Here is a 10,901-nt window from a genome sequence, read left to right as displayed (position 1 = left end):
CAGAGAGTAGGCTGTGCATATACAGCAGCAATTTACTCACCCTTGTACTCGGTGATCTGTCATTTTTCAGAATTTAATGTCAGAATAAAACCCCACACACATGGCCATGACCAATATTTCTCAAATCTGAAGGGCAACAAGAACAAGCAAAAAGCGAGGAATAGCAGATTCTATAACAAAACAAAAACAGTAAAATCCTTCTTTCTGGTTTTTCTGAACATCCAGCTCTGGGCCTTCAGTCCTGTGTCGCATGGTAACTGTCAGGTGGAGAGAGTAGTGGGTCCCCCTGCAGAGGGGGCGTGCTCTTTGCAGTTGAACCTTATTCTCACTATCTTCTACTGCTTTGGGAGCTTGAGGTGGAGTTCTTAAATGGCAAAATGCCATTTTTGTTGTGGTTATGAAGCTATTTTTCCTCTGCTACAATAAAAGGTATTTGAAACATGCATATGTCTAAATATCACATATACCCCATAAATCATAAATAGGTACAATTAAAATTTGTAGAGATGGGGTCTCGATCTTGCTCAGGCTGGTCTCAAGCTCTTGAGCTCAAGGGAGCCTCCTGCTTTGGCCTCCCAAAGTGCTAGGATTACAGGCACGAGCCACCACACCCAGCCTGTATTACTTTTAAATATGTTATTTTACAAGTACCCAGTTAGTAAAAGTAATTGTGGCCATCTACAGATGAGATGACCGAGGTGCAGCAAGTTTAGCTAACTTATGCTAGCTAGAATTAATTTAGAATTCAAGCCTGGGCCACCTGTCAAACAGGGAGGGACACAGGGTCAGCTAAAATATGCATGTCTCTCAGCCGTTGAACACAGTATAAACTGAATTCAGAGCGAATTTGTTTTTTCTCTGCACCAGAAAGACATCTACCATTTCCACCCTCCATTTCTTTATATAACTAGCTCTTCTTGAACTTCTCTTGACTGCATTTGGAAAGAAGCTAGTTCAGAGTTGACTCTTAGACACAGCTAGTAAACCAGCAAACTCCAGCCACATTCCTGGGGTTTCCAGAAGACAAGCAAGGCGGGGCCAGTACTTCTGCCTGTCAGCACTAGGACTTGTAGACTTTTTCATGGAATTTGCTGCTAAGAAGCTTGCCCAGCCTGAGGGCAGGGAGAGTACAAACTGGTGGCTCACAGAGGTCTATTTATTCCCAACTAGAATAAGCACTGTTAAAATCCACAAAATAGCCAAATTCACCAAAACTGATATCTTTTTTTTTTTTTTTCTATGTTTAGCAGAGAGAAAGCCTAGTTGGTAAGCAGGGAAAATTTCTAGTCCTGGAAAAAAAGCTCCTTTCTAGAAAAAAGCAATCCAGGTTTTCCCTTTGCACTTGATTACCTTCTTTGTTTCCCTCACATGCACCCACACTATTTTCCTAGACTTATTTCTGACCTTATTGTTGACTCATGAAGCTCCAAGACAGTCTGGGTGGAGTCTCTTTTTGACAAGTCAGGGTTGCATTTTTTTGCTGTTGTTTTAAAATTTAATCAGGGGCAGAATCCTGAGAGTGGGTTGGGAATTTGACATCTTGAAAAATCAACAAGAAAAACAGAGAGTGGGAAGAAAAGAAATGAAGAGAGAAAGGAAAGAAAAGGAAGAGAAGAAATACTGGTAAGAGGGAAAGGGAGGAAGAAAGAGCAAAGAAAAGGCCAAGTGAAGAAAATGAAAGGAAGGTGAGGAAGTCATTGTATACAGAGAGAATAAAGGACTTAGAAGTAGGACTTTCAGTACGTGAGTTCTCTTCTGTGCTCTCAGACCTATTCAAGGTCATATGTAGACATTGGCATTATGGGGAGCTTGATAGAAATGCAGAACTTTAGGCTGCACCCTAAAGCCACTTAATTAAAATCTGTATTATATAATTCCCTGTTGATTTTTGTGCTCATTGATGTTTGAGAAGCACCGCTCTAGAGATAGAGTGTTTGTAAAAGGGAGCTGTCTGTGGACCAGTGAACCAGCAGCAGGGCACTGCTTGGGAACTGTGAGAAATGCAAATTCCCAGGCCCCACCCTGGACCTGCTGACCTGCTGAATCAGATCCTCCGAGGGTGGAGCCCTGCAGTGTGTGTTTTAACAAGCCCTCCAGATGACTCTGCTGCACGTTCACGTTTGAGAACCACTGGGCTTGATTGTTTGTTTGATTTTTTGCTTTGTGTTTTTTTTTTTTTTTTTTTTTTGAGACGAGGTCTTGCTCTATTGTCCAGACTGGAATGTAGTGACATGATCACAGCTCGCTGCAACTTCTAACTCCTGGGCTCAAGTGATCCTCCTGCCTCAGTTTCCTGAATATCTGGGACTATAGTCACTCACCACCATGTCTGGCTAATTTTTTTTTTATTTTTTGTAGAGACAAGGTCTTGCTATGTTGCCCAGGCTAGTTTCAAACTCCTGGCCTAAAGCAATCTACCACCTTTGGCCTTTCAAAGTGCTGGTGTTACAGGCATGAGCCACCGCACCTGGCAACATTTTGTTTTTCTTTTAACAACTGGGTGGATTTCCGTTGGTCAGGTATATCAAATCCTCAACACCTAAATGATGCAGGAATATTGTTAAAAATATTTAATAACAGGAGTGGCTTGGCTGCTGATCAGAATAGACAACAGCTGTGCATCTGCTCAGCTGGCTGCTCTGCTAGCCCTTAAATCCCAATTTCTGGATTTTGGGAGAGATTCAGGGTGTTCTAGGAGAGGGATTAGGTCAGCCTTAACAAGGTAGGGAATCCTTATTGGTTTGGGAATAGGGTGGGGGTGGGCAGAGGCTACTTGTTAACCGTTATGTATTTCAATAACAACAATTGGTATGACCATTCCTGTGTGTACCAGCTAAACATCAGCCTTGTGATATTGATGATAAATTAAACAACTGCTCTTCCTAGACATCAAGTTGTCAACTGCAACATTAAGAAGTGAGTTATTTATTAGAAAAAAAAAGTTAATTCAAAATTAGCATATTTGGTTAGAATCTCAACATGAAAATGGGGTTCTTTGACAACATTTTTCCATCTTCAGTGACCCCTTTACTGTTAGGAAACAAAATTGTGACAATTGCTCATGTGCTCTGACATGTAGATGTGTGGTCCTACTTACACTTACAAGTGGTCCCATGCTTCCCTCCATTCTCCTTCAGTCCCAAGCAGATGAGCTCTAATGTGAGCCCTTCACACCTGAGGTTTCAATCACCAATTTATGTAGATGGAAGAAAATGGTCAAACTTCTTTCATCTTTCATCTAAGTCTTGGAGAAGAGTCCTCAAGGATGGCCTGACCCATCTCAGCAGGATATGAAGTGACTAACACTGATCTTACTTCAGCATTTTGGATCTAAATTTCTAGCTAATTACAGAGTGACCCAAACTCAAAACATTATTACTGGACTCAGTATTTTTTTTATCTGTAAAATGAGAAGCACAGAATGATGTTAAAAATTTTGCACAGTTTTAATGTTTTAGCAAGAAAAAAATCATTGTGATAAATTATGGAAAACTACTATTAGGAAAAAATAGGAGGTGAAATTGCATTATTAACGGGGATCCCTTATAAACAGAATTTATAATGTGTTACCTATGTAAGAGTCACTCATTAAAAAATGTATGTATGTGCTGTGCTTGTTAATAAAATAACAATTCAAAAGCATTTTTCTCAATCAATTGATATATAAGTATACAGATACTTGTGGGAAGGAAAGGCTATGAGAGCATTTGAAGCTGGAATATATAGCCCCATACTTCTAAAGGTTGGAAGTCACTGTGCTAGAGTGTTTGAGGTAGAAGTCATAAGCCAAATTATTAAGATTAAGTTGTGTGATTACAGATTGGAAGCATGAGGTAGACCCAATATTTCCAGCTTTAGGTAATCAAAGAAGGAAAGATTGTTTATTATTTTGAGGAAACCCATGTTGGAGAGGCCATTTCTTCTTCTGTACATAAATTGAGATAAAGTTGATTGATTAGTCAGCACGGGTGCAAGCTAGTTGTTTTAACTAGCAGAAGATAATGGGAAGCAACAAGAAATTGTGGTTTACAAATAAAAGGGGAATAATCCAGGTTCACATTCAGTTGCACACAATCAATTCTGTATCTTATAATTATCTTTGGTCACAATCATGTGGCTTGGTGATGTTGTGCTAAAAAACTTAGCAATAGCAGAAAAGGCAGATTGCCTCAGGATGAAAATAATTTTAAAGTGTTTATGTTTTTCTTCAGGCACTTCACAAAATAGAACATGTATTATATCATTTTAATTAAAATAGTGATATATATTCTTGAAGACCGTTTGGGCTGTCAAGGACAGACAGACTGTACAATGGCGGTCCCATGAGATTAGAATAGAACTGAAAAATTCCTATCACCTAATGATGTCATAGCTGATACACAACACAATACTTACATGCTTGTGATGATGCTGGTGTGAAACAAACCTATCGCACTACCAGTCATATAAAAGTAGAGCACATACAAGTATGTACGGTACATAATACTTGATAATGATAATCAACAACTGTGCTACTGGTTTATATAGTTAATATACATTTGACCCCTGAACAACATGGGTTTGAACTTTGAGGGACCACTTATACATGTATTTTTTTCAATAAATACTTTGGAAAAATTTTGGAGATTTGCAACAATTTGAAAAAACATCAAGATGAACTGAATAGCTTAAAATATTGAAAAAATTAGATATGTCATGAATGCATAAAATAAATGTAGATAGTGGTCTATTTTACTATTTATTACCATAAAATATACACAGATCTATTATGAAAAGTTAAAATTTTCAAGACTTACACACACAAACACAGACAATATATGGTACCATTCACAGTTGAGAGAATGGTAAACAAACATAAAGATAGAGTATTGAATCATATTAAATAACAGCATAAAATTAAAGTAGTTCACCCTGTACTACTGTAAGAGTTTTGTAGCCACCTCTTGTTGCTGTTTTGGTGAACTCAAGTGCTGTAAGCACTTAAAATGCCATGTGACTCTCATCATCTCTGAGTGAGCAGTTTGTCTCTCAGTAAATTGCAGTTCACAGTAAAAAGTGATCTCTTGTGGTTTTCATGTATTTTTCATCACTTTAGTGCAATACTGTAAACCTTGAATAATACCATGGGACTCATATGAAGTGCCACAAGTGTTGCTGGAAGTGCTCCCCTAAAGCAGAGAAAAGTCATGACATTCCAAAATAAAGTTGAATTGCTTGATATGTACCGTAGATTGAGGTCTGCAGCTCTGGTTGCCTGCCATTTCAAGATAAATGAATCCAGTGTAAGGACTATTTAAAAAAAGAAAAGGAAATTTCTGAAGCCATCGCTGTACCTATGCCAGCAGGTGTGAAAACCTTGCATTTTTTGCAAAATACCTTTTTATCTTGTATTGAAAATGCAGCATTTACATAGATGTGGGATCACTGTAAGAAAGGCATACCTACACACTAACATGATTTGAGAAAAAGCGGTCATTACATGACAACTTAAAGCAAAAGGAAGCTAAAAGATTTAAAGCTGGAGAATTTATTGCCAACAAAGGAGGGTTTGACAATTTTAAAAAGAGATTTGGCTTAACACATGGCAAGATTCTGTGTTCCCTAAGTACCATTTGAATTGAAATCTGGAAATGCGGCTAAAAGTGGTCTTCATTGCAGGCAGCTTGATGGATGCTCATGGGATAGATGATTAAACAATGTCTTTCAAGTTTCATAAACTTCTGTAAACCATTAAAAAAAATGGCAAGATAACAGGAGAAGCAGTTTCTGCTGACCAAGAGGCAGCAGATGAGTTCCCAGATACCATTAAGAAAATCATTGAGGCCAGGCGCGGTGGCTCACGCCTGTAATCCTAGCACTCTGGGAGGCCGAGGCAGGTGGATTGCTCGAGGTCAGGAGTTCGAGACCAGCCTCAGCAAGTGCGAGACCCCGTCTCTACTAAAAATAGAAAGAAATTATCTGGCCAACTAAAATATGTATATAGAAAAAATTAGCCGGGCATGGTGGTGAATGCCTGTAGTCCCAGCTACTCGGGAGGCTGAGGCAGGAGGATCACTGGAGCCCAGGAGTTTGAGGTTGCTGTGAGCTAGGCTGACGCCATGGCACTCACTCTAGCCTGGGCAACGCAGCGAGACTCTGTCTCAAAAAAAAAAAAAAAAAAAAAAAAGAAAAGAAAATCATTGAGGAAAAAGGATATGCGCCTGAACAGATTTTTAATGCAGATGAAAGTGCCTTGAAAAAAAAAAATGGGAACAAAAAATGCCACAGGGGACATTCATTAGTAAGGAAGAGAAGCGAGCACCAGGATTGAAAGGAGGAAGAGATCAGCTAACTCTACTTGTTTTCTGCAAATGCAGTGCCCTTATCTATAAGACTGGTGACCCCCAAGCCTTGAAAGGAAACGATAATCACCAGCTGCCAGTTTTTGAGTTATGCAACAAGAAGATCTGGAGAACGAGAACCCTTTTTCTACATTGGTTCCATTGTTTTGTCCCTGAAGTCAGGAATTACTTTGCCAGTGAAGGACTGCTTTTTAAAGTTCTTTCGAAATTGGACAATACCCCTGGCCATCCAGAACCCCATGAGTTCAACACTGAAGGTGCTGAAGTGGTCTACTTGCCCCTAAACACAGCATCTCTAATTCAGCCTCTGGGTCAGGGGGCCGTAAGGACCTTAAAGCCTCCTTATACACAGTACTTTATGGAAAGGATTGTCAACACTGTGGAAGAGAGAGAACATCACAAAAGTCTGGAAAGATGACACCATTGAAGATGTCAACACTGTTATAGAAAAAGCCATGTAAGCCACCAAGCCCCAAATAAATTCCTGCTGGAAAAAACTATATACAGATGTTGTGTATGATTTCATAGGATTTACGACAGGGCCAATTGCAAAAATCATGAAAGAGTGTGGATATGCTAAAAAAGGTAAGGGATAAAGGGTTTCAAGATATGGATGTTGGAGAAATCCAAGAGCTAACAGACACCACGCCAGAGGAATTGATAGAAGACTTGGTAGAGATGGGTGCTTCTGAACCCAGATGATGAGGAAGAAGACGTAGAGGAAGCAATGCCAGAAAACAAATTGGGGTCAGATAATCTGGCAGAAGATTCTGGTTATTTAAGACTGCTTTTGATTTCTTTTATGATATGCACCCTTCTATGATAATGCAAACAGCAGAAGAAGGATTAGTGCTGTATAGAAACATTTTTAAAAAAATGAAAAAGCAAAAAAGTCAGACAGAACCTCCTCCGCCTCTTTGGACTCCGCCACCCTTGAGACAGCAAGACCAACCCTTCCTCTTCCCCCTCCTCCTCAGCCTACTCAATGTGAAGACGATGAGGATGAAGACCTTTATGATGATCCATTTCTACTTTTAATATATTTTCTCTTCCTCATGATGCTCTTAATAAAATTTTCTTTTCTCTAGTTTACTTGATGGTAAGAATATGGTATATAATACATATAATAATAAAATATGTATTAATCAATTTTTGTGTTATTGGTAAGGCTTCCAGTCAACAGTAGGCTATTAGTAGTCTAGTTTTGGGGGAGTTAAAAGTTATACACAGATTTTTGACTATGTGCAGAATTGGTACCCCTAACCCTCCTGTTGTTCAAGGGTCAACTGTATAATACTTTTTTTTTTGTTTTTAAATATGGGGTCTCACTGTCACCCAGACTAGAGTACAGTGGCATAATCATAGCTCACTCCAACTCCTGGGCTCAAACTATCCTCCTGCCTCAGCCTCTGGAGCAGCTGGTACCACAGGTACATGTCACCTATGCCCAGCTAATTTTTCTATTTTTTGTAGAGATGGGGTTCTCGCTATGTTGCTCAGGATGGTCTCAGCCTCCACAATCCTGTGAGCCAATTCCTCATAATAAATCTGCACACACACACACACACACACACACACACACGCACACGCGCGCGCTATTGGTTCTGTGTGTCCAGGGAACCTTGACTAATACACCCACCAATAGCCCATATGGTTTCTGACCTGTAGTCAGATGTTGCCTGCTCTGGAATCTACAATAGGTTACTCTCCAATTTAAAATGTCAGTAGCTCATGTTGTTTCTCAAAGGGCACCATGACCTCTGATAGCTCCAAACCTAAACAAGTTTGAAAACTGCTGATTTATATAAAATGGAACTAAGATGACTTGTCCTGCTACCTCACTGGGTTGTTGTGAGGTGAGGATCAAATGAGATTATTTGAAAAACTGGCTTTGAAAGCTCTGAAGTGCTCCACAAATGTGTGAGATTATGATTGTCATTCATTTCACACTAAGCTAACAGTTACTGGGCACCTAAACGGGGGCGTAAAGATGAATGACATAGTGAAGACACTTAGAAGTTAGATAGAACCTAGGTCTTAAGTTTGCTGAAATGGCATTTCTCCTTGGCCTGTCTGGGAAATATCTTATTCTGGATTTTGACAATGCTATTTCGCTGTGACAGCAAAACAACTCATTTAAAGGACTTAGAGCACACAGATCCTTAATTAGGTCACCTTCTTTCTTTTTTTGGTCTTAAACCATGCTTCTATGTATGCAATGTGGCAAACAAATGGGGTATTTGGGGTATAAAATATGTAAATTTCAGTGTATGCAAGTCCATTTTTCTTGAAGCTCTTAGACGATCAGTTATGTAGCTCAACCACTTGCGACTCTTTAGTACTTTGCCACTGTCACTGTTCTGAATGATGTTCCTTGGGACATATGCTGTACTCTGAAAACTCTCACCAAGTGCACTGTGTGTGCTGAAGGATGTGAGAAAGGCACTTGGACTGTGTTTCTAGCTTGCCTAATGTGAATTCTGTGACAAAAACACCCTGTAGGAGCCTTTCTTGGCACTGGAGAAGGTAGTTAATAACTTAGCTTCCTCACTTGGAAACAGTTTGGAGCTTGGTCAGAATCTTTGCGGTCCTCTCCGTCTGTCCCCTTCCCCAGTTGCCTTCCCCTTTTTCTCCCTTCTGTCCTCCTTCCCCAAGAGATAAAGACAAACCAAGGAGCAGAGCCAATGCAGACATGCAGGGGAGATCATAGCTCCACTTTCAAAAATTTAAAACTATACATATTGGAAGTTTCCAAATAAAGCACAAGGTGTTATTTAAGTGGACTAACTGAGGGAGGCATGGGAGCAGATTGGGAGTCACTGGGAGTAGAGATAAGACGATTTGAGGAGGAGAGTTTCAGAGAGGGGTCCTCTGGCCCACCCCAGAAAATTTTATCTCAAAAGGGTTGGATTTTACACACAGTCTTTGTAAGATGTTGGGAATGTGAGCAGAGCTCCTTGGTGATTATCATACTAGACTGTTGCAACAACGGGCTTGAGGGAAAAGGGATTCTTGATGAGTGTCATGAGCCAGTGCGTCGGGCACAGGACAACAGCAGGGATGTGAGTATCTGGTCGGGAAGGGCAGTGGCAACAGGTGTTGAAAGTAACTTCACAATATAGATTCCAGAGATGTCTCACATTAACAAATCAGAGCCAAGAGAGGTGGGGACTTCTGGAAGAAAAGAAATGTTGAAAGGAAAGTGGGATGAGGAGAGAAGGGAAGGTCTGGACTGGGCCTCTCTCTTTGATGTGAGGGAACATCATGAATGTCTGGGCAGGGAGGCCTCACAACTTTTCAGAAGAGCAAGGGGACCAGATAGCTGAACTAAGAGGCACAAATGCCCCATTCTTTTTATTCCCAACTCTTACTATTAAGTCTGTTAAATTTTGATTTTATTGCCTTTGAGACAAAATTATTGAATCCTCTTTGGATTGTGTGTGTGTGTGTGTGTGTGTGTGTGTGTGTGTGTGTGTATTTGTTACCATGTGCTTTTGCTCAAGAGGGAATACAGCCAGAATGTTTAGTAGCATGGGGGAGGACAGTACATCCCCAAGTCAATGCCATCTAATTTTACCAGAAGAATTGATGATGAAGGAATCTAGTCAGGGAAGATCCCCAAATGGAGAAGGCATCTGGAGGATCACAGATTAGGAATCTATCTCTGATAGAGTGAAGATGCCAGGGCCATAGCTTGGGCCATCATATTACCCTTTCCACATACCCTTCACTCTTTGATATAGACAAATGACTCTTTCTTGACCTTAAATAAAGTTGTATGCAAGTGTATCTTCAACCTCCATTTCCAAACACATTACTGCACCTATAAAACCACCACTCTCTGGGTTTTAACAGTGATGTCCAGTACATCCTCATACCCTTTTATTATAATCCAGAAAGATTACAAGGAGGAAAATAGCTGTCAGGTATTGCAATTTGTTTGCTAATTTTGAGATCATAATTGGAGAGACTCTAAACTGAGGAACTGGGTACATCCTCTTAGAGCAAGGGCTGGAGGCTGTGCCCAAGGTTCTATTCTTCACTCTCGTGCTGCTAACGGTGTCACTTCGGGTAAGTCCTTCACTTTCTCAGCCTCATTTTTAAAATCTGAAAATCGAGAGAGGGCCTGGTCCTTAAGGATCTTAAGGACTTTACTAAAGCCTTTCCCCCTCCAGTTACAACATCACAGGGAGTTGTGCTGTCGAGGGGACTGACTAACTGAGATTGTTACTGCAGAAGCTGATTTGAGGAAGGACACATTTCCGGGGAGAGAATATAGAGCTGAAGGTCACCATAGCAGGAGAAGAGGGAAAATGATCATATCAGCAATAGGAAGACAAAGCAAGGGTGTGAGGTGTAGTCCAGATACAGCTGCCAAAAAAGAAAGGCCTCCGGCGCACATTTATGTGAATCACCTGGGAGCTTGATGACGAGGCTGATGTTGGGTGGAGAAGGTGGCTTAAGTGTATGAAAGAGAGTGACTGTATTGCAAGAGTCATCTTAGGGAGAAAGAAGCTGGATCTAGCCAACTCTTCTTTTCCATATTCTCCACTCAGCTGT

This window comes from Lemur catta, chromosome 10 (genome assembly GCF_020740605.2).
Source record: "Lemur catta isolate mLemCat1 chromosome 10, mLemCat1.pri, whole genome shotgun sequence".
NCBI lineage: Eukaryota > Metazoa > Chordata > Mammalia > Primates > Lemuridae > Lemur > Lemur catta.
Note: the sequence above shows the minus strand (reverse complement) of the source record.